Source organism: Trematomus bernacchii, unplaced genomic scaffold (genome assembly GCF_902827165.1).
Source record: "Trematomus bernacchii unplaced genomic scaffold, fTreBer1.1, whole genome shotgun sequence".
NCBI classification, from domain to species: domain Eukaryota; kingdom Metazoa; phylum Chordata; class Actinopteri; order Perciformes; family Nototheniidae; genus Trematomus; species Trematomus bernacchii.
Window position 1 is genome coordinate 748,750 of NW_022987561.1, and position 22,208 is coordinate 770,957.

Here is a 22,208-nt window from a genome sequence, read left to right on the forward strand (position 1 = left end):
TTTGACCCCGAGCCACTGCAAGCTGCTCCTGATTCAACAAGACACTGCGAGGCCATCTGTGTTGAGACTGCAGATCAGTGTGTGTGTGTGTGTGTGTGTGTGTGTGTGTGTGTGTGTGTGTGTGTGTGTGTGTGTGTGTGTGTGTGTGTGTGTGTGTGTGTGTGTGTGTGTGTGTGTGTGTGTGTGTGTGTGTGTGTGTGTGTGTGTGTGTGTGTGTGTGTGTGTGTGTGTGTGTGTGTGTGTAGTGAAGAATAAAAGAGAAATATATAAAAAACAAAGATTGAGGTCATCCAAAGGGATCAAATAGCTCCTAACTACATATTTTTATTTATATACATATTTCCAATATTAATTGTATTTTAACTATAAATCTAATAATAATAAAGAAAAATCTGAACATTTTCAAACTTATTTGTATTTTTTATATTGAAGTTATTTTAAATGTTTTTTTTAAATATTTACTTTAAATATAATCTTTATAGCATAGCAATGTACATACATTTAAATGTGGGTTCAGTTGAAATTATTTGCATTTCAGTTTTATGATTATTGTATTTGAATCTATTTCATGTTTATTCAATTTAACCACTAATAAAGTGTACCTGCCTCGCTCTGAAACGACAGATCATTGGAGTTAATTCTGTTCAGAGAAAAAGTTTCCAAACTGTATTAATTTAAATATTTAGCAGCTTTAAAACACCATCTCTATCCAAATCTGACAAAAGCGGCTAAAATATCAAAAAAATGTCACTGAGAAGATATGAATACCAAAAACGGTCTCATCATGCTTCCCAAATGTCACATTCCTTCTGAAAGTCACTGTTTCCCTTCTCCTCTGTTACATCACCATCACTCTCCTCACAATGCCGCGCTGTCCTCTCCTCCTCCTGAGCTCCATCACCTCCGTCTCTGCCTCTCTGCAGACACTTCCTGCATGATGATTCAACTGCCACTTTAACGGGAAAACACCCTGGTGGATTTCCAAACATATTTTCCTCCGTGAAGCCTCAATTAACAACTTCTTCTCACAATGAACGCTCTCATAAAAGTCCTCATTCAAAGCAAGACCATGTCCCTTTGGAGGGTGGGATCAACACATTCTACATCTTGTGAGAGTGGAATTTCATAAGCAACAAAAACACACCACACTAAGTGAAAAATACCCAGAATGCACTGCAAGTTATTGGAAAATGAAGCATGAATCTCACTTTTTCTTAACCACAAAAAAGGATCTTCTCTGTCTTTGCTATTTTTGTATCGGCTGCTAAATGTTTACAGCTGTTTTAAGGAGCCTGTTGAAAGGGATTCTGGGGAATGTAGTGCAGGCGTCACCACATTCCATACTGTATATTGTTTTCAGGCTTCTCAAATGCTATCAATTAGCATGTTAGCTGCACTTTAAGTCACTCGGTAACTCTTTTAAGAATTTTCCGCTAGCCATTAGGATGGTTCGTTTTGAGTAATACTATCTTAAATGTTACGTTTAAATATGCAAACTAGGCATTTACTTATTAAATATCCTCAGATTTTTGGACACCAATCAATACTGGATACATTTTGGGAGTTTTTTGCAATTTTATGACTAAATGTGTAAATGAGGCATTATTAAATGTTACATTTTGGGTGTGTGCCCTTTTCTAGTCTTTCTCGTGATATCCGAGCACTCACCGCTGATCCACGTGGCCTCGGGGTTGTGGACGCTGAACTCTGGTTTGTACAGATCCGCCGCAGTCAGCCTGGACTTGTTGTTTCCGGGGAGCTCAGCTAAGAGAAAACAGCGTCAAGTCAGACCCGGTCTATTTCTTACAGCTTTAGGACAAACAAGGGAGTAAATAAATAGCAGTAGATTAGCGAGCATACCGGGCGTGAGGACGACCACGGACATGGTGATGAGCGAGCACACGGCCACGATCACCAGCAGAGAGATGGCGATGCCCTTCCAGTTCCTCTGCTGAGGGCTGACATCCACAAACTCCTGCACACACACACAGAGAAGAAGAACTCAGAAGCAATGACATTTTAGAAAACTCGTATATTCCTACTTAAGGATTAACACCATTTTAAGAAAGCAGCTTCATAAAAAGATATTTGCTTGTGTAATGAACTTTTACAGTCAATATTTATTGACGCATACCTGTAATCCTGTTATACTTCTCCCCAGCGACCCAAAAAGAGCCGTCTGTGAAACATTTTTAAAGATTCTGATAATATGTGAAGAAAAATAACAAATAAGAAAACAGTAAAAGACCATTATTTTCTATTATCTGAAAAACTGAAATGTTTCGAGGCGATATTTCCTGTTTTTATGGGAGGAACACTTGTTAGCAGCCGTCTCCAGGAGCCGCTGCCAGATGAATTGATTTTGCAGTCCAGCTCTTATATTGAACCGTGAAAGGAGAAAGTATTTCCTCTCACCCTGTCGATACAGAGCGATGATTACCCACCAAAAACAGCCGTCAGAGTATAAAGCTTTTTGAAAGAAGACATGACCCTGACTTTTTTTTTGTTTTTACAGCCTTAGCTGAAGCTCTAAGACGTCAAAATCTGTAACCTTTTTTTAAACCTGATGACATTTCTGACCCGGGCTACATCATTTCTCCAGACTTTCCACTCTAGTCTCAGGATGATGAAAGCTACCTGCAGATTTTTCCAAAAAGTGAAAATGACGCAAGGGGGGGGGGGGTGGATTTTGGTTCAACCCCAGGATTTAGCGAGAAACCGAGCGTGGTCGAGGTTTCCAGCAGCGAAACTGCGGGGAATTGAAATAGGTAGCTGTCACATGGAGTTAAATTCACCATTCTTCAGCGCTTGAGAATAACACAGAGTGATGCATCAAAGGAGAGAGTGTGAAGCCTCTCACACACACACACTCTGTCAGATGTAAAGTGACTTCAGCAGAACCACTTGTTCCCTCTGTTACACTTCCACAGAGAGGTGAGCCAGAAACACATGTTGCAGGATTTGTCATAGATAGTAGAAAAATGCACAAAGAGACGGATATTTCCTGACTTTGATTGGAAGCCATTTCCAAACAAACAAAACCTAGGAAACCTTGATTTTGTCACTGGATTTCAAATAGTGTGGTTTGTCTGTTTCTCATCAGGATTACAGAAAAGCTACTGCCATGAAATTCAGGAAATTGGTGAGATCGTTGTAGCATGAACCAAGGAAGAACCTATTTAAATTGGGAAGTGGATGGGTACACACATCATTTTGTAAATATTTAAAGTTATGTTGTCTCTTGTCTTTTGTATCAGTGCATTCTGAGCCATGTGTAAGATAAGACATGCCCTATATGTAATTATGACATATAGTAGGAAGAAAGGTGTAGTAATATTAAAAACAATCAAATCCATCTGATTAAGGAAGAAGAATACATTTAAGATTATCACCCAAAATGAGTCCTTTTTTAAAACGTCAAAGTTGACTTATTTTTATTTAAACGTCCGTAACTTTTATACATTCTTACATATCCAAATCTTGTACCATTTCACATACTCTTTTTCATTTTCTAAACCCAAAGTATGACATTTTTCTAAGCCTAACCAAGACGTTTTGTTGCTATTAAATAACCAAGTAGTTCTCTTTAACCACATGACATTATTATATATTGTATTTCATTTTGGGAGTTATTGACATGTTCTTTTGTTCATGTATGCCGGCGGAGGTTTGCGTTCTTCTGGTGCCCTTTCTATTGGCATTTAATCTGTTCAATCTAAATATAGTGCTATGCAGTAACTGTGTTCTGTCTTTGAAACAGCCTGAATCCTTTTGGTTTCAAAGATACTGAAAATGTAGATTATGACTATACATTAAGTTCACCATCCTTCTTACACTACTGATTTCAGTGTCATTATAATAATTGAGATAAGAGGTTCAGATGCTTCCAGAAGAAGGAGGATAAGGAGATAAGGAGGAATCTGTTTTAAATAATTGAAGTAGGAGGGGGGTGTACAAAGAAAGCCCTAACCTGTGTGTGTGTGTGTGTGTGTGTGTGTGTGTGTGTGTGTGTGTGTGTGTGTGTGTGTGTGTGTGTGTGTGTGTGTGTGTGTGTGTGTGTGTGTGTGTGTGTGTGTGTGTGTGTGTGTGTGTGTGTGTGTGTGTGTGTGTGTGTGTGTGTGTGTGTGTGTGTGTGTGGGGCAGACACATTTCCCTGCAACACCGAAGCAAACTATGAAATCAACTGTGTTTTTCAGAAAGGTTTCTACTTGACCAATCACATGCATATTGATGACTATAAATGACATTGATAAGCTACATAAAGATGGCTGTCAATGGTCCATGGCAACACAAAAGATGAAGGACGTTCTATTGTACAGCATAAACATCTCCAAACCTGTTTATACCGATGTAACCTCGGTTTAAAAACACTCAAAGTCTCAACAGTTTGACTGAATATCATGTCTTATAAAAGTATGAAACTGAGAAAAATATGTACTTAAATACAGAAAAAACAGTAAAGAAGGAGGTACAAAATAACATTGTCCATTTGCTTAATCAGGAACAATTGAGAGTTATAATATTTCTCAGTTGGATTAAACTATGCAACACTGTTGATACATGTATATTAAACTATTCCATCACTGACAAAATAAACAACAACAGCTGATTCCTGAAGGAAGAAACAGCAACTATAGCAAGTGGAAACTACTGAGCTAACTCCTGTTACTCAAGTTATGAAACTCACTCCATTTACAAGACATTTACCATGCAGTGTTGGAAAACGCTTCAAATAGTAGTCTCTGTGTAAACTGCGTGCATGGAGCCAGAATTCATCTATAATTAATATGAAAACGCACTAAGCTAGAAAAATGATTTTACTCCACCATTATGTGTATTTTTAATAATCTCCCTATAATGATCGCATTATAAGCGATCACCAACAGCAGCGAAACGCATCTAGTTTCCCCCCAACATGTATCTCCTCACAGCTGAGTAAATAACAATACACGCATTTCGCGGTGTGTGTCGGGATACCTCATCCTGCGACTCCTTCGCCTTCTTCTTGCTTGGGTCTTCTTTAGAAGCAGTCATTGTACCGGAGCCCCGGAGCTTCTCCTCCCGGTAATAACATCCAAACCTGTCCGCGCGTCAATTTAGCAGCATGAGCATGAAGCTGCAATCAGTGCAGCAGGGACTTCACTTCCGGTGCTGACTTTCAAAATAGTCCCATTGTTTTTTTTTTGTAAAACAACCGCTTAGTTATTTCTTTAGATCTAATAAGAGGTGGTGGGAGTAATACTCAGATCTTATATTTGAGTAAAAGTAGAAGTACCAGAGTGTAGGAATACTCTGTTACAGTAAAAGTCCTGCATTCAAAATGTTACTATAGTAAAAGTAGAAAAGTATTAGCATCAAAATATACTTAAAGTACCAAAAGTAGAAGTAGTCATTCTGCAGATTGGTGCATTTCAGAATAATATATAAGATCTGATTATAATTATCAGCTTTGATATTTCTTTTGAAATATGCTTGTATTCTTGTAATGAATGCAAACATCTGGTGTCACTTCATATGTTTCTGTCTACAATGTTTTTAAGCTGTAAAAAACATATACGGAACTAGCTACCTGATTTTCATAAAATGTCATTTATGATTAAACAAGAAAAGTAATACTTATCCGGTGTCACTTTGTATATTTCAGGATAATTTCAAGAGGTTTACATCGATATAATGCACTACAAATGTGACTTCTTATCAGACACCAAACAATCGATTTTTACAAGTCTACAATAGTTTGTTGATTACATGTTACTTGTTAGATGCTTTTATCCAAAGCGACTTACATACTCAATACTGTGGGCAATCCCCACAGGAGCAATTTGGGGTGAAGTGTCTCAGGGACACAACGACATGCTGACTGCAGTGGGGTTTGAACCTGTGACCCCCTGATCCGAATACCTACGCACATCCACTGCGCCACACGCCTGATTCCTAACATTTTTTAAATTGACATTTAAAAAACGACAGGCTTTTATGTTGAAAACCAATGTAAACATCCGGTGTTACTACACACATTTCTAGCTAACTTCAGAAAGTCTATTTTTTCTTCTCTCTACAAATAGAATCATGATTAATGGAGTATCGGCTGTGTCGCTGTCCATGGTGCTGAAACGGTCCCTGTCTCTTTGAATGTAGCCTGCAGGTGCTGAGCACTGAAATGAATTTAGACACTGCAGGAGAATTGGGGAACATGTGCAGCTGATATATCTCAACATAAAACTTCCCCAGCAGACTACTTGCATTCGGATGATTCGTTTTTGTATTACAAGTTATCTCAAATGTTTAAATATGCAAATTAGGCATAATCATATTAAATATCCTCACGTTTTTGGACACAAATCTGAATAGATATTTGACGTGTGGGAGGCATTATGAAATGTTGTATTTTGTGTGGCCTTAGGAGAAATCTACTGACACAAATATCAATAGTTGTTAGAATCACCACCATGTGTATATTATACTTTAATAATACTATTTTTTTTGTTTTTCTGTGTTATTGTGTTGCACTGTTGGAGGAGCCTGTGATTTAAGATTTTCATCGTCATAACTACACTGTAGCTATGACTAATACAAGCCTTGAACCTTGATGGGACTTTTTTTGTTACACTATTCTGAAAGAAGCCATGCTATATAAGCAAATATCTCACTTTAAAGTATAGGCAAGAACTAATAAGGTATTTTAATTAAGTAAAGCCCTGGATTCAAAATGGTCTAACACTGGATTAATCATTGATGTATTCATCATTTTAATGTTGCTGATGCTGAAAGTGGAGCTCATTTGAATGACTTCATATACTGCTGGGTAGCTTTGTGAATGTCTCCTGGGGATCAATAAAGTTTTACCTTCGTCTATTATAAAACCTCATAATGAAACCATCACATTTTAAGTCCCTTATTAATTAAAGCTGCAACAGGAAATGAACACATGTTGAAATCACTCATTACTTTAGTTTATAATTAAACCAAAATCATGTCTGGGGTTTTAATTAACCCTCAAAAAATGATGATGTACTTGACTTTATATATATATATACCATGTTGTATATATTGATTGTTGTGTTTTGATCTTAATGTGTGCATATGTATAAATGTGTCTGTTGATTGAGTATATATAGGATATACATATTTTATACATATTTGTACTTTTGTATTCGGGATTGTGGGAAACGGTATTTCGATCTCTCTGTCTGTACACACAAACTGAAAGATTGACAATAAAGTTGACTTTGACTTTATTACAATAAAAAATGCTTAAATCGCCACATTGACAGAACATAAAAGAACGACTTGGACAAACTGTGTACCTGTAAACCCAATCGTTGTATTTTTAATGCTAAACAACAACAAAATGAGCCTAAAATCCCATATCTACGATACCTACTGGTCTTTATAGTATTTGTACAGCAGTGTGATGTTCCCATAGTGAATGACTGCCTGTGTCTTGCACTGTGTGTTATTTTTACCCCGGATGATGTCACTCTACTCCTACAGTATCACTTCGGGGACTGGGAGCTCTTGTGTGATATCTCGTGTAAGAATACGCCTTGGAAATAACTTATAGGATTAAAGCTGTGCGTGTCATTGGAGAGCGCAGCGCGGGAACCAAGCGAGACAATCGAGCAGATCAGTAACCAGCTGGCCTTTCCCGCTGCCAGAGGACTGGGTGCAAACTGATAGGTGTCACGCAGAAAGCCCTGAAGACACACACTATATCCCGAAATAACGACGATAACAGGAGGTGGGGGGGAATGAAGGAATGAAGAGGGGAGGAGTGGAAGACAAAAGGAAAACCAGCCTGCAGATATTAGTCATGGGAGCATCTTCTGATTAAATACACTTGTGGGGACCAAATGTCCCCACAAGGATAGAAATGTACCCCTAAAACCTGGAAATGAGTCAGCAGTTGGCACTTATGGTTCCCTTGTCTTCGGCTCGATGTTTTTTAATGGGTTTTTGTTTGGATGGATTAAGGACTGAAGCTTAAGAGATTTGATTGGTTATGTTCTACGATGGAAATGAGTCAGTTCCATTCAGCTTTTTGGCATCTAAGTCGCAATCACGCTAGCTTTCTGTTTTGTATTTGTTTGTGGTGTTTATTCCTAATATTATCTCAAATGTCTCGTTTGCCACAGAGGTCATTTTCTGCAAAGGAAACAAATCAAAAAACAAAACCTTCCCTAAAAACCTGTTTTTAAAATCTTAATTATTAGCTTACACCTATTCATTTCATCCATAGCTTGCTAGATAAACATTTATGAAATGAACCTATTCAAATGATCTGTTGAAACACTGTGTGACATACTAAAGCCCTGCATTCCAAATTGTAAAAAGTACATATACTGTACAGAATCATTTAAGAATCACGTAAGTAACATGAGTGCAGTACAATTATCTATCCCTTCAAAGCCTTTTTATTCACTCTTATTGTAATTGGTTTGCATTCAAGAAGCTTACAAAATACCTCTTATAGATAGAGTCCTTTTTTTAAATGGAGCTCTTCTGAGTACAGGGAAGAATAGTATTGAATGCACATCGTGACACGTGAAGAAGCCTGTGTGCTTGACGAAATGTGCAAATGATGGAGACCGGAGGAAACGCTGGAGGTCAACGAGCAGGGAATTGCAGCAGAGGGGAAGAAATGAAGAGTATAGAGGGAGGGGGGGGGGGGGGGGGGGTGAGGATGATGGAAGCTGTGGGGGAGGGGAAGATGTGGAGGGGAATATACTCAAAGCTTGCGTTGGACTCTGTTCTTCATTAAATATTTAGAGTGTGGAATCAGAGAACTCATGGCAGTGATCCCTCTCTCTCCGACCGCTGCTGGAATTTTGGAGCTTCACCAGCGTCCCTGAGGAAGGAACCCTAACACCCTATTTTGGCATGCGACGTGCATTGCATATTTGTGCACCTGTCAGAGTTGTTGTGCACACACACTGCTGTTTGACTATGAGCATGCATTTGACCCAATATGCAGGATTAAAGGTGTGTTTTATTGCCACTGTGAATTGATTTATCGGATAGAGTCGTAGCGTATGTAGCACCATGTTTATCTCTTTGGTGCTATTACAGCTTTCTTTTATGGCTCCTTTCCCCTTGAAAAATACAAGGTTGTTTTGCACCTCCTCTGGAAATCAAACACAACAACCTGAGGCTGTGTCAAGACCCTTTAACACCAATTTGATTTAGACTGGGACCTTTTTGGCTATTGGAATCCCAGGTGAATCCTATCCAGATGTTATTTTAGTTGTTGTGCCGCCTGTAGCAGAGGCAGCAAGCATGCAACACTGTTTGAAGCAGTTGAATATCCTCCTCCTCCTATTTCCGAAACCCCTTTGGGTTTAACTCTAGCCCGGGCTGAGGTACACCTGGGAGGACAGGTGAATGTAATTAACCCGCTGTCTGCAGCTCTGTGCTGGAGAGGTTTGGTTGAGAAGATAAAAAAAGGTTCCTAAGTTTGTTATCGACCCTGGCTGATGTGAGGTGAAGTCCTGATAAGAGCCAGTTAAGTTTAGAAGGTAAAGTGCTTCACTGCATGTCACTTAATTAAATACCTTAATGTGACTTCAGCTGCACGTGATTGTCTTTTACTAAAGTAACTTCTAAAGGGTACTCCTTTCTTTCTTGTTGTGACTCCAGATTTCAGAACAATGCTGCCTTCACGCGGTCATTGTGTGCTATTAATAAAGCCCTCTGATCATTTCAGGTGTATATCAGTATGTAGTGTCTCTACTTTAAAGAGTCCTCTCCTGCTGATGTTCAGGTGTATATCAGTATGTAGTGTCTCTACTTTAAAGAGTGCTCTCCAGCTGATGTTCAGGTGTATATCACTATGTAGTGTCTCTACTTTAAAGAGTCTTCTCCTGCTGATGTTCAGGTGTATATCACTATGTAGTGTCTCTACTTTAAAGAGTTCTCTCCTGCTGATGTTCAGGTGTATATCAGTATGTCGTGTCTCTACTTTAAAGAGTGCTCTCCAGCTGATGTTCAGGTGTATATCAGTATGTAGTGTCTCTACTTTAAAGAGTCTTCTCCTGCTGATGTTCAGGTGTATATCACTATGTAGTGTCTCTACTTTAAAGAGTCCTCTCCTGCTGATGTCCAGGTGTATATCAGTATGTAGTGTCTCTACTTTAAAGAGTCTTCTCCTGCTGATGTTCAGGTGTATATCACTATGTAGTGTCTCTACTTTAAAGAGTCCTCTCCTGCTGATGTCCAGGTGTATATCAGTATGTAGTGTCTCTACTTTAAAGAGTCCTCTCCTGCTGATGTTCAGGTGTATATCAGTATGTAGTGTCTCTACTTTAAAGAGTCCTCTCCTGCTGATGTTCAGGTGTATATCAGTATGTAGTGTCTCTACTTTAAAGAGTCCTCTCCTGCTGATGTTCAGGTGTATATCAGTATGTAGTGTCTCTACTTTAAAGAGTGCTCTCCAGCTGATGTTCAGGTGTATATCACTATGTAGTGCCTCTACTTTAAAGAGTCTTCTCCTGCTGATGTTCAGGTGTATATCACTATGTAGTGTCTCTACTTTAAAGAGTTCTCTCCTGCTGATGTTCAGGTGTATATCAGTATGTCGTGTCTCTACTTTAAAGAGTGCTCTCCAGCTGATGTTCAGGTGTATATCAGTATGTAGTGTCTCTACTTTAAAGAGTCTTCTCCTGCTGATGTTCAGGTGTATATCACTATGTAGTGTCTCTACTTTAAAGAGTCCTCTCCTGCTGATGTCCAGGTGTATATCAGTATGTAGTGTCTCTACTTTAAAGAGTCCTCTCCTGCTGATGTTCAGGTGTATATCAGTATGTAGTGTCTCTACTTTAAAGAGTCCTCTCCTGCTGATGTTCAGGTGTATATCACTATGTAGTGTCTCTACTTTAAAGAGTCCTCTCCTGCTGATGTTCAGGTGTATATCAGTATGTCGTGTCTCTACTTTAAAGAGTCCTCTCCTGCTGATGTTCAGGTGTATATCAGTACGTAGTGTCTCTACTTTAAAGAGTCCTCTCCTGCTGATGTTCAGGTGTATATCAGTATGTAGTGTCTCTACTTTAAAGAGTCCTCTCCTGCTGATGTTCAGCTGTATATCAATATGTCGTGTCTCTACTTTAAAGAGTCCTCTCCTGCTGATGTTCAGGTGTATATCAGTACGTAGTGTCTCTACTTTAAAGAGTACTCTCCTGCTGATGTTCAGGTGTATATCAGTATGTAGTGTCTCTACTTTAAAGAGTCCTCTCCTGCTGATGTTCAGGTGTACAGTATATCAGTACGTCGTGTCTCTACTTTAAAGAGTCCTCTCCTGCTGATGTTCAGGTGTATATCAGTATGTAGTGTCTCTACGTTAAAGAGTCCTCTCCTGCTGATGTTCAGGTGTATATCAGTATGTAGTGTCTCTACTTTAAAGAATCCTCTCCTGCTGATGTTCAGGTGTATATCAGTATGTAGTGTCTCCACTTTAAAGAGTCCTCTCCTGCTGATGTTCAGGTGTATATCAGTATGTAGTGTCTCTACTTTAAAGAGTCCTCTCCTGCTGATGTTCAGGTGTATATCAGTATGTAGTGTCTCTACTTTAAAGAGTCCTCTCCTGCTGATGTTCAGGTGTATATCAGTATGTAGTGTCTCTACTTTAAAGAGTCCTCTGCTGCTGATGTTCAGGTGTATATCAGTACGTCGTGTCTCTACTTTAAAGAGTCCTCTCCTGCTGATGTTCAGGTGTATATCAGTACGTAGTGTCTCTACTTTAAAGAGTCCTCTCCTGCTGATGTTCAGGTGTATATCAGTATGTAGTGTCTCTACTTTAAAGAGTCCTCTCCTGCTGATGTTCAGGTGTATATCAGTATGTCGTGTCTCTACTTTAAAGAGTCCTCTCCTGCTGATGTTCAGGTGTATATCAGTACGTAGTGTCTCTACTTTAAAGAGTCCTCTCCTGCTGATGTTCAGGTGTATATCAGTATGTAGTGTCTCTACTTTAAAGAGTCCTCTCCTGCTGATGTTCAGCTGTATATCAATATGTCGTGTCTCTACTTTAAAGAGTCCTCTCCTGCTGATGTTCAGGTGTATATCAGTACGTAGTGTCTCTACTTTAAAGAGTCCTCTCCTGCTGATGTTCAGGTGTATATCAGTATGTAGTGTCTCTACTTTAAAGAGTCCTCTGCTGCTGATGTTCAGGTGTATATCAGTACGTCGTGTCTCTACTTTAAAGAGTCCTCTCCTGCTGATGTTCAGGTGTATATCAGTACGTAGTGTCTCTACTTTAAAGAGTCCTCTCCTGCTGATGTTCAGGTGTATATCAGTATGTAGTGTCTCTACTTTAAAGAGTCCTCTCCTGCTGATGTTCAGGTGTATATCAGTATGTCGTGTCTCTACTTTAAAGAGTCCTCTCCTGCTGATGTTCAGGTGTATATCAGTACGTAGTGTCTCTACTTTAAAGAGTCCTCTCCTGCTGATGTTCAGGTGTATATCAGTATGTAGTGTCTCTACTTTAAAGAGTCCTCTCCTGCTGATGTTCAGCTGTATATCAATAAGTCGTGTCTCTACTTTAAGGAGTCCTCTCCTGCTGATGTTCAGGTGTATATCAGTACGTAGTGTCTCTACTTTAAAGAGTCCTCTCCTGCTGATGTTCAGGTGTATATCAGTATGTAGTGTCTCTACTTTAAAGAGTCCTCTCCTGCTGATGTTCAGGTGTATATCAGTATGTATTGTCTCTACTTTAAAGAGTCCTCTCCTGCTGATGTTCAGGTGTATATCAGTATGTATTGTCTCTACTGGGAAAAGAAATACCTCAAGGACCAACTTGTATATGATAAGGAAATTCATCCTTGAATAAACATTTGTATTTCAGAGTTGCTTGCAGCAGAAGGGGTCCAAACGCTAAACTGTGGGAATGCTAAAAATCCCTTCAAGGCCTTGGTATCCATTTATAGAAATGCTAACATTTCAAACAGCACAGATACTGTGTGTGGGAGTGTGTAGTGCACCTGGCAGATGAAAGCATGTATTCACACAACATGTTGGTGATTAAAACTTAAACTGAAATCGGATATTCTCTAAAGCAAGGATACAAAACCAAAAACCAGTCCATGCCGTGCACTTGAGGGTTAAACACCCACTATGTTGACCTAGAAAAAACAAGGCCAGGGTTTCCTCATGGATCCATTTACCAGCCTGCGGAAAGGCACTGTCAGAAAAACAAACTGCACGGCTGTAAATGGTGCCGAAGGGTTTTTCCACCGTGTCAAGTCTCAGTGTGAAGACACTCCTGAGTCATATCAGTCTCATAAGTGTGACGGCAGATGTCTTTGTTTGACCTCCAGGATCCAAATGAACAAGGAACGTAGCAAAAGAGGCAGATTTGATATTTCAGATCTGTTTCTCAATTGCTCCAGTTTGGTGCTTTTATTGTATTTATGTGATAATTAAACACTATTCTCAATGTTCGGTAGCAGGCAATTTAAAGATGTCACTTTGGAGAATTGTAACGGACATTTTTACACTATTATCTGACCATTTTAAACTTTTGACAATTGATTAACTAAGCACGAAAAGAACAATAATATACTTGACAGTTAATGAAGTTATTTGCTTTATTATGGGCTACAAACATACCAATATACCAATCACTTCCTGTGTTTCCATTGGATCATCTTCCATTGACTTAACAATTGTACTTATTTGAAGCGAAACCATGAACTCTTTTGCTAAGTTCTGTACCGTTTTAAAATGATAAGCATGTGGTACACTGGGACTGTTATCCAACAGAACATAAGTTACCCTCCGAACCTAATTAAGAATGCAGAAAACTTCAGAAATACTGCGTTCAAATCACCCTACAGCCCATTCAACAACAGTCTGACACACTTCAAATCCCACAGGATGTGTTTCTGTTTCTAAAGCACCACACACTCCTGGGACGTTACGATAAAACAAGAACGTCACTGCTCTCTATTGATTTCCCAGCTGTGAAGGACACTTCAGGATGCTTTTGTTTAAGGCCCACATGTCACAACACTCACTCGACACCTTCCAAGAGACACACACACTGTTGTGCTTTCTATAAATAAATCAATATTGACAACTCACCTCCGGGAACCTGAGCTCTGGGTCCATCGCGTTGACGTCTCTTCATTCAAATCATCCACATCTCAAAATGGGCAATTTTGTCCAAAAGCAATGGTAATGTATTCCCTCTGCAAAAGCCTCTCTTCCTCTCCTGCCATCAGCGTCTTCTGTCTGCCTTTCTCTTCAGAGTAAACAGACGTCTGACACACATGCACACACCACCGAAACCCCTCTGTTCTGATTTTACTACTCTCAAATATGTGTCATTCACAAGTAAAAAATCAGCCAACCCAGTTTCACTTGGAGTCCTATAATCAAATCCTGTGGCAGGGGGAATTTGCCTGGAGATGACACTGAGGCCCATTACGCTCAATTCACCTGTGTTAAGATGCAAGAAATACATTTTTTTCAGGAAATCAATTCTATCATCACTACATTTGATCAATTAGGTGCATAAACTATACTTGATTAACTTTCGATTCACACTTTAATCAAGAATAAATGTTGTCTTCAGAGTATTTGAAATTCTATCATACCAATATCTAGTAGTTGACAAGATTAGAGGACCCTTTTGATGATATTGACGCCTTTTGCACACGGGTGCAGACAGGGTAAACAACGTGACTACGCACAAATAGACGACTGTGAATAGTTTACCAGCAGCAATGCAAATTGGCAAATGTTGAACCCCCCCCCCCACACACCCCATCAAGAAAGGTGTTAAGAGTTTTGCCAAAAGGAAATAAGCCACTGTACTATTACTATTTAATATCCTTTTAGCAAAATGTTCTGAGTGAATTTCCCTTCCCTCCCAAAAACACCCAGTGTCAGGTTTTTTTGTGATGTTGAGAAAAGGAACGCTGCCTTTTTCAAGATTGCTAAAGCACCTATATTGCGGTTTTATAATCTGTATTCAATTTAGAAAACATATTGACATTTAAATGAATTGCACAAATGTAGTAAGGTGCACATGTTATCCTTTAGGAGCTGTTCAAAGCCCTTTATCACTGCAGATGTGAGTGTCTTTGTACTCGACCATTCTTTTTGGCACAGTTCCAAACACGTAGCATGTTTCAGGGGGAAGATTTCCTTTTTAAGAGACTCCACCTATGGCACAGTACAGTGTAAGTCAAATATCTTACACTTCCCTGTAAGAAGATTAAAAGCTGCAGATTTTATGACGTAATAAATCATCAGAGAGCAGCAGCAGGGTTGACAGACAGTGAGGAAAAGCCCCTAGAGGAACTTGAGTCCAAAGGGAGGGATTCAACCCACAATGTCATGTCTGCCGCACAGCAGGAGTTCAAAGTCAACTCCACCTGCTCAGAGGGATTACAATTAAAGTATGAGGTGCTGCAGAACCGGAGGAGACGCAGTGAACTCACGCACGTCTGAATTTACGCCCATGAGACAAATAAAGCTGAGAGTAACTTTATTTTACCGGTATAACATCTTACTGACATTTTGGAAAAACAAACAAAAAATTAACAAAAATGTAAATTTCCTTCGGGATTACTTGCTTAGAATGAATGCGTATTTTAGGCTTTAGGGTAGGCAGTATTTAACATAAAGTTATTTACAGTGTTCTTTCCTTTGAAACTCTCTCACATGTAACCACCAGGAGGAGCCATGGATCAGAGAGGTCATCACTGATTAGAAGAGAAGAGCTTGTATTAGTCAGAGGCCCTCCCTTATCCGTCTCGCTGCTTTTTATCCTGCTCCAGACCAGCTGTGACGGGCCACCAGTAGCAATTAACTGAACATCTGCTTGATCTTTTTCTAGCTTGTTTCCTCACACTTATAGACGAAAACATTAGTCACAAGTGTGGTAAAGCCTTTAAAGGGGCCCTATTCTGCTGATGGGTACTAAAGGGTACTCTTCCTTCTTGTTGTGACTCCAGATTTCAGAACAATGCTGCCTTCATGCGGTCATTTTTTAAAGGGGCCCTGTCCTGCTGATGTTCAGGTGTATATCAGTATGTGTCTCTACTTTAAAGAGTCCTCTCCTGCTGATGTTCAGGTGTATATCAGTATGTAGTGTCTCTACTTTAAAGAGTCCTCTCCTGCTGATGTTCAGGTTCATATCAGTATGTAGTGTCTCTACTTTAAAGAGTCCTCTCCTGCTGATGTTCAGGTGTATATCAGTATGTAGTGTCTCTAATTTAAAGAGTCCTCTCCTGCTGATGTTCAGGTGTATATCAGTATTTAGTGTCTCTACTTTAAAGAGTAACAGAGTGATATAAACTCCATCTGGAGGGAACAGTCTTGTGAATGTGGTATCCTAGCAACACTTGGCATTATCTTTTTTATTTTATTTTATTCTTTTCAAAACCCATTTTGGCATTGTTGTCTTTTCAGGAGAGAATAAAACTACCTTGACCATGAATTATATGTATTCTATAGACCAGGGGCCTCATTTATAAAGCCTTGCATAGGATTCACGTGGGAAGGTTGCTTACGTAGGACAAAGCAAATAAATACGCACAGACATTTTCCGATTTATAAAACACTGCGTACCGGTGTAGGACTTGCGTGCGGCACGTCCTACACCGGTTTCCCTTTTATAAATCACAATCAACTCGAAATGCGGCGCAGCATTTGCAGGCTTCACGTAACGCCCATATTTGCCTATAAATAGTCAAAGATACGCCCCGTATTAATACTCATTCAGACTGACTGCAGGAAGAAGATCGCAGGACATGACGACAGAACAGCTAAAAAAGACATTTCACACCGTGTCAGATTTTGGTTATTTTGGGGAGGTGGAGACAAATCATAATGTTTGGTGGATGCAGTTTGAACCAGAGTAGCAGCATGGAGGTCGGATCGTCACCAAAATAAATAAATAAGTGGTCCGAAAAAAGTTAATGACAAAATACACATAACCTTCCTCAGGCAGTGTGTCAGTGTGTTTGTGCCGGGGACAGGAGACCCCCAGCGTCTCCACTGCAACCTGTGCGTCTCAACCCCCCTGCAGCAACTCTATATCCACCACTTAAATTAAATAAAACGAATGTGTTGAGTTATATCAGCTGCCAAATCTACCAGATATATGGTGTTCTTAGTTTCCATACCTCCTGTGTTTTACGAGCGACTTATCAAGTCTAAGCAAACGGCATAAAACATGATTGAACATGATAGTATATAAAACCATGCTCGTATCTACAACCTATAGAAATACAAAACGGCCTCAGTTTAGACGTCATTCTGTCCGCTTACCGCATAATTTATGAGAATACATGTCATAACATTAACACAACATATTCAAGGTGGTTTTAAATAACATATCCGTATATATTTATTTCTCCAAGTTATGTTTTTGTGTGCACTGAGGAGTCGCAAACAGGCGTTTGTTTAATTTTTGATTGGCTTTAATCAATGTTTGCAAATGAATTCTTCATGTATGATAAATGAGAGGTAACATTTTATTTATGGTATTATTTCCACATATTTCTCTCCATTCTTCCTTCTGCCAACGGTGTCGCAGTTTTTCGTCTCTCCCGTTGTTGTGACCCACGCAAACTCTGACGCATGGGTCAGAGTTTGCGTGGAGGACCGCACATTTTCCCGTCAAGTTTGTTTTTTATAAATCGCAAACATTGCGTAGAAACTGGCGTACGCCATCTTTTGAGCGTACGCACCGTTTATAAATGAGGCCCCTGGTGTTTTGTTATGTGCTGGTGAAATGCAGTTATAGAGAGACGAAGTCCCTCCCTTTCCGGGGGACCTCCAAGAGACCTTATTTCTTCAAAAATGTATTGAAGTCAGAGAAAGATTATCTTTCGATCCCGTTTGAATTGTGCCACGAATTACACATATGATGTTTGTCAATTTAAAAGATAATTTTGCAAGTCAAAAAAAAAAAAAATGTGTCGTAAAAGTGTGAAGTAACACTTTTTTTTGTGTGAAACCGCTCAATGAACTACATCTCCCGTCTCGCACCACACACCAAGACGGCCGCCACGTTGGCACATTTCACTTCTTTCTTTCAGAATGAGGCGGAAAGTATTAAAAGAGGTGAAAATCACTCCAAGTCTGGGCATGTTGAGAGCTGTACATACACACAAGGGGAGTTAGTCGGTTCCGTAAGAGCCAGCATGCGGGACCGGGACCGGGATTCTGGGATTTGTAGTCTTTCTAGTTGCGTATTTTTCATAGTCTTATATTTCAACAGTTTTACGACAAACTGTGACTTTTTTGACATGGAAATTATTATTTAAGATTGATAAACATCATGTGTAATTCGTGGCACAATTCAAACGGGATCGAAAGATAATCTTTCTCTCCCCATTGACTTCAATACCTAATTTTTGGGAAATAAGGTCCTATGGGTCGGAAGTAGATGGGCGGGACTTCGCCTCTCCATACCTCGTTGAAGGAATTGAGATTCTCACGGCAGTGACCTTGGTTTGAGAAATTATTCAAAGCTGTCTAACATGAGTCCTCCAAAAAAAAAGCATTGAATTAAACACTTACACAAAAAATGTAAACAGAATAAAAACAGCTGTTGCATTTACCAAAATGGAATCAAGATGCATAGAGTGCAGAAATGATACAGTGCAAAGGTTTATTTCTTTGGTTTGATGCGGATCAATATATAGCTCAATATCACATTTTACATTTGTCTCAGTGGACTTTACACTTTCTCACATACATAACCGGGATATATTCCGACTATGTAAGCTGAACGACGGTACGAAGCACTTCCTATCAATCACTGATTTCAACTTTCAATCCTCACGTACAGTCACCTGTCCTCTAAAGTATGACTTTTTGGAGTTTTTTTTACTTGTTTATAAGCGCGGGAGAAACTAGCATAACTATGAAACCCGAAGTCTCATCCATAATAAGTAACTGGATGAGTAAAATAACATATAAGTAATTAATAAGAACGTAATATAACTAATAACAACAACAATACAACGAGAAAGATGCCTTGTTGAGTTCGAATGAACATACTGGAGTTATCGTGGCATCGTCCCCCAACGACTGGCCTCCCTTTGTTGCTCTATCAGGCGTGCACGTTTTCTTTCCCCAATCATTTCATTGCATTTATCCACCGCGATCCTATCCTCCCTGCTCTTTTTGGCCTTCAATTCCTCTAGTGCTAAGGCCAGCTTATCAGACTCAAACCCTGACTGAAACCAATTGAAGTCTCTCTGACGCGCGGCTTCTTTTTTCTGCTCTCTCTCCTGCATTTGCCTCTGTCTGTCTTCATGGATAGACTTCACGGTTGCAGCCTTTCCTCCACGCTCTTCCAGCTGAAGTCTTTTTAGCTTGGTCTCCATTTCTTCAGGGGGTCTGTCCTCCCTCAGAGCCTGTGCCTTCTTTAAGGGCTCCACCATCTTACAACTTCTTGAAAGCATTTCTTGTTCCCTTCTTCGCAGATTTCTCAAATCTATTTCTTTCCGATCACGATTGACTATTTCGTCCACTGTCCTTGATGCTTCGGCCTTCCTCTCTCTATTCGATTGAATTCTGGCCATTTCTTCCAGATGGTTTTGACTGTTTCTCATATTCGCTGCAGCTTGTTCTAGCGCGTCCTTTTTTTGTTCCTCTTTAAACTGCACGTCGACTTTTAGGATACTTTCCGCTCCCTTCTTCTTCTCCAGCTTCTGTTTGATCCTCAGCTGTTCCCTCTCCCTAATGTCATGAATCCATGAATCTGCTGCCTCGCGGTTCTCCGACTTCTTTTAACGGATAATCTCCTCGTCCTTTTTCTTAGCCTCTTCCCGTTCAGCCTTTATCAACTCCTCGTATTTGCGGTCTTTCATTTCAGACACTTTTTGTTTCCTTTCCTTTGCTTGGATAATGACGTCATTATCCTGATCCAAAAGTTTCTTTATCTGCCCACTATCTAGCCTATTGGGTTTTTGATCATTCATCTTATCCCCAGCTGTTTTTAGCAACAACTTTCTCTCTTCCTGCGCTTGCAGTATTTTCCGTTCCTTGTAAACATTCCTTCTTGAAGAGACCTCCATGGTGACAGTTTCTCTGACTGATTCCTTGTCTTCTTTTCCCTCCAACTTTACTGGGGGCTTTGGCAGAAACACCTCTTCTTGGGCCAGCAACTTCTCCGCCTCAGCCTGCTTTGATTCGCTTTCAATCATCTCTGAATATTTAAAGATATATCTTCCAGTTGCAAGACCCCTCTGAGAATTCATGACTGTTGTTTGTGTGAAGTTCAAATTCAACTATTGGTCTTGCAAACTCAGTCTCTTCTTACTAAGAGAGTTCTTAGTAGTTCAAATTCAACTATTGGTCTTGCAAACTTAGTCTCTTCTTACTAAGAGAGTTCTAGAATGTTCAGCCAGGCTTATAAACCAATTATGACCTCACAGATTCTAGGTATGACCTCACCCACTGTCATGGAATGTCATGTGACGGAATGTCATGATGTCACGGAATATCAGGAGGTCATGAAATGTCAAGATGGCTGACAGCATTTCTTCAATGTGTATTTTTCTTCAAACAAAAAATGGAGAATTGTATACTTATGGAGCTTCCATATATTCAAGCCCCCATTTACAGCTACCACGTGTGAGTTTGGCTTTTAAAGAGAGGAACATAATGTTCAAAGTATTGCATATACACTAACATATCATTCTACATCCTGTATGATACAGTATGATACAGGATGTAAACTGCATATTGCCAAAAGCTTACCCTGAATATTAAACATTAACTGCATACAGTGCATTTTTTTTTAACTGGTATAGGCATAATATGTGCACATAGCAGTGTGCAATGTGCAAACAAATAAAAGATAGGATAGAAATGATAGTGCATGGTTATATAAAGTGTATAGTAGTTTAAAATAGGTGCAAACTTACACTCTTAAGACCAGGGGTGTCAAACTCAAGGCCCGGGGGCCAAATCCGGCCCGCCACTTCATTTTCTGTGGCCCCATAAGAGCTTGCAAAAAATATGATATGTTTATTATACGGTTACATGCTACTTTAAAGAAGCATGTTGCCCATAAACTACATGTCCCACAATGCATCTCAAATTTGACTTTTTTCTCAGAATTTGTCTTTTTTTTTTCAAAATATGCCTTATATATTATATATAAAAAGGCAATATATAATATTGCCTTTTTCTCAGAATTATATATTTTTTCCAAAATGTTGCTTCCCCCCCCCAAAATATTGCTTTTCTCCAGAATTTGGCTTTTCTTTTTAAATCATTTTGTGACATTCTCACTGAACAGACTTGCAATTATTTGCCCTAGACTTCTGCTTTCAGACGTAGTTAATTGTGAAGTTATTACCCTATCTGATAATAATCCAATGCAGAGGCAATAATGTAATATAATACATTATTTTATATATATTAAATATTTATATATGTATTTTTATATAGTCTTAAAGTTACAACCGGCCCTTTGAGTGCAACCATAATGCTGATGTGGCCGTGATGAAATTGAGTTTGACACCCCTGCTTAAGACCAATAAACTGCAACATGCACAATATTATAGCATACTGTATAATAGTTAATGAAACGGACTCTCAACTCAAATGTATTGCTATACTTCCAAAAAAACTGGAGTGACCAGAAATGAACTAGCATGAGGATGTTGATTGTTGTTAAAAAGCATGTTGAACATTTGATGCTTATAAAGCAGAGTATAGTGCATTTTAAGCATGTTTATAATGCATTATAGACATGAGATTGTAGAAGGTGTTACTAATATTTCACAGCAACTGTTTTAAAAGGCATTTGCACACAAACGTAATACAACCTGGATATACAATTCTTCCTATGAAAAACAGATTATTAGGTGTCCTAATGGAAGCAACCACTGATTTGGTCAATGTGGAAACTCAAATGAACACTTTGTTATGTTTGGTTTGTGATGCAGTAGTGGGAAAAGGGAATGCTTCCTACCTTACTATCCTTGACCGGCTGACACTCAATCTGATGAGAGACGGATGCAGTTTGGTTCATCTTCACTCCTCTTCGTTTTCTTCGTTCTTCTGATCAAATATAATCCCAAGTGATGATGATAGCACTGATAATCCTGGTCATTATTGTATCTTCACCGATGCATTCAAACATCTATTTTCTTTCTCCCTGGAAATGAATGCTCTCCTCTCTTCTCTCTCTTCTTCTCCTTCTCTCTCACTGTGTGCTGCTGACAGGCAGTTCATAAAACCAG

The 22,208-nt window shown here is 39.3% G+C and overlaps 1 long non-coding RNA gene across 1 annotated transcript; it reads right to left on the reverse strand.

The window, feature by feature from the left end:
- Positions 1 to 1,687: 1,687 nt before the first annotated feature.
- On the reverse strand, positions 1,688 to 22,139 carry LOC117477440. Its single transcript, XR_004555344.1, has 3 exons — positions 21,938 to 22,139; positions 1,861 to 1,975; positions 1,688 to 1,764 (listed from the first exon to the last, which is right to left on the reverse strand). It is a non-coding gene; the product is annotated as an uncharacterized LOC117477440 (long non-coding RNA).
- Between the last annotated feature and the right edge of the window lie 69 nt (positions 22,140 to 22,208).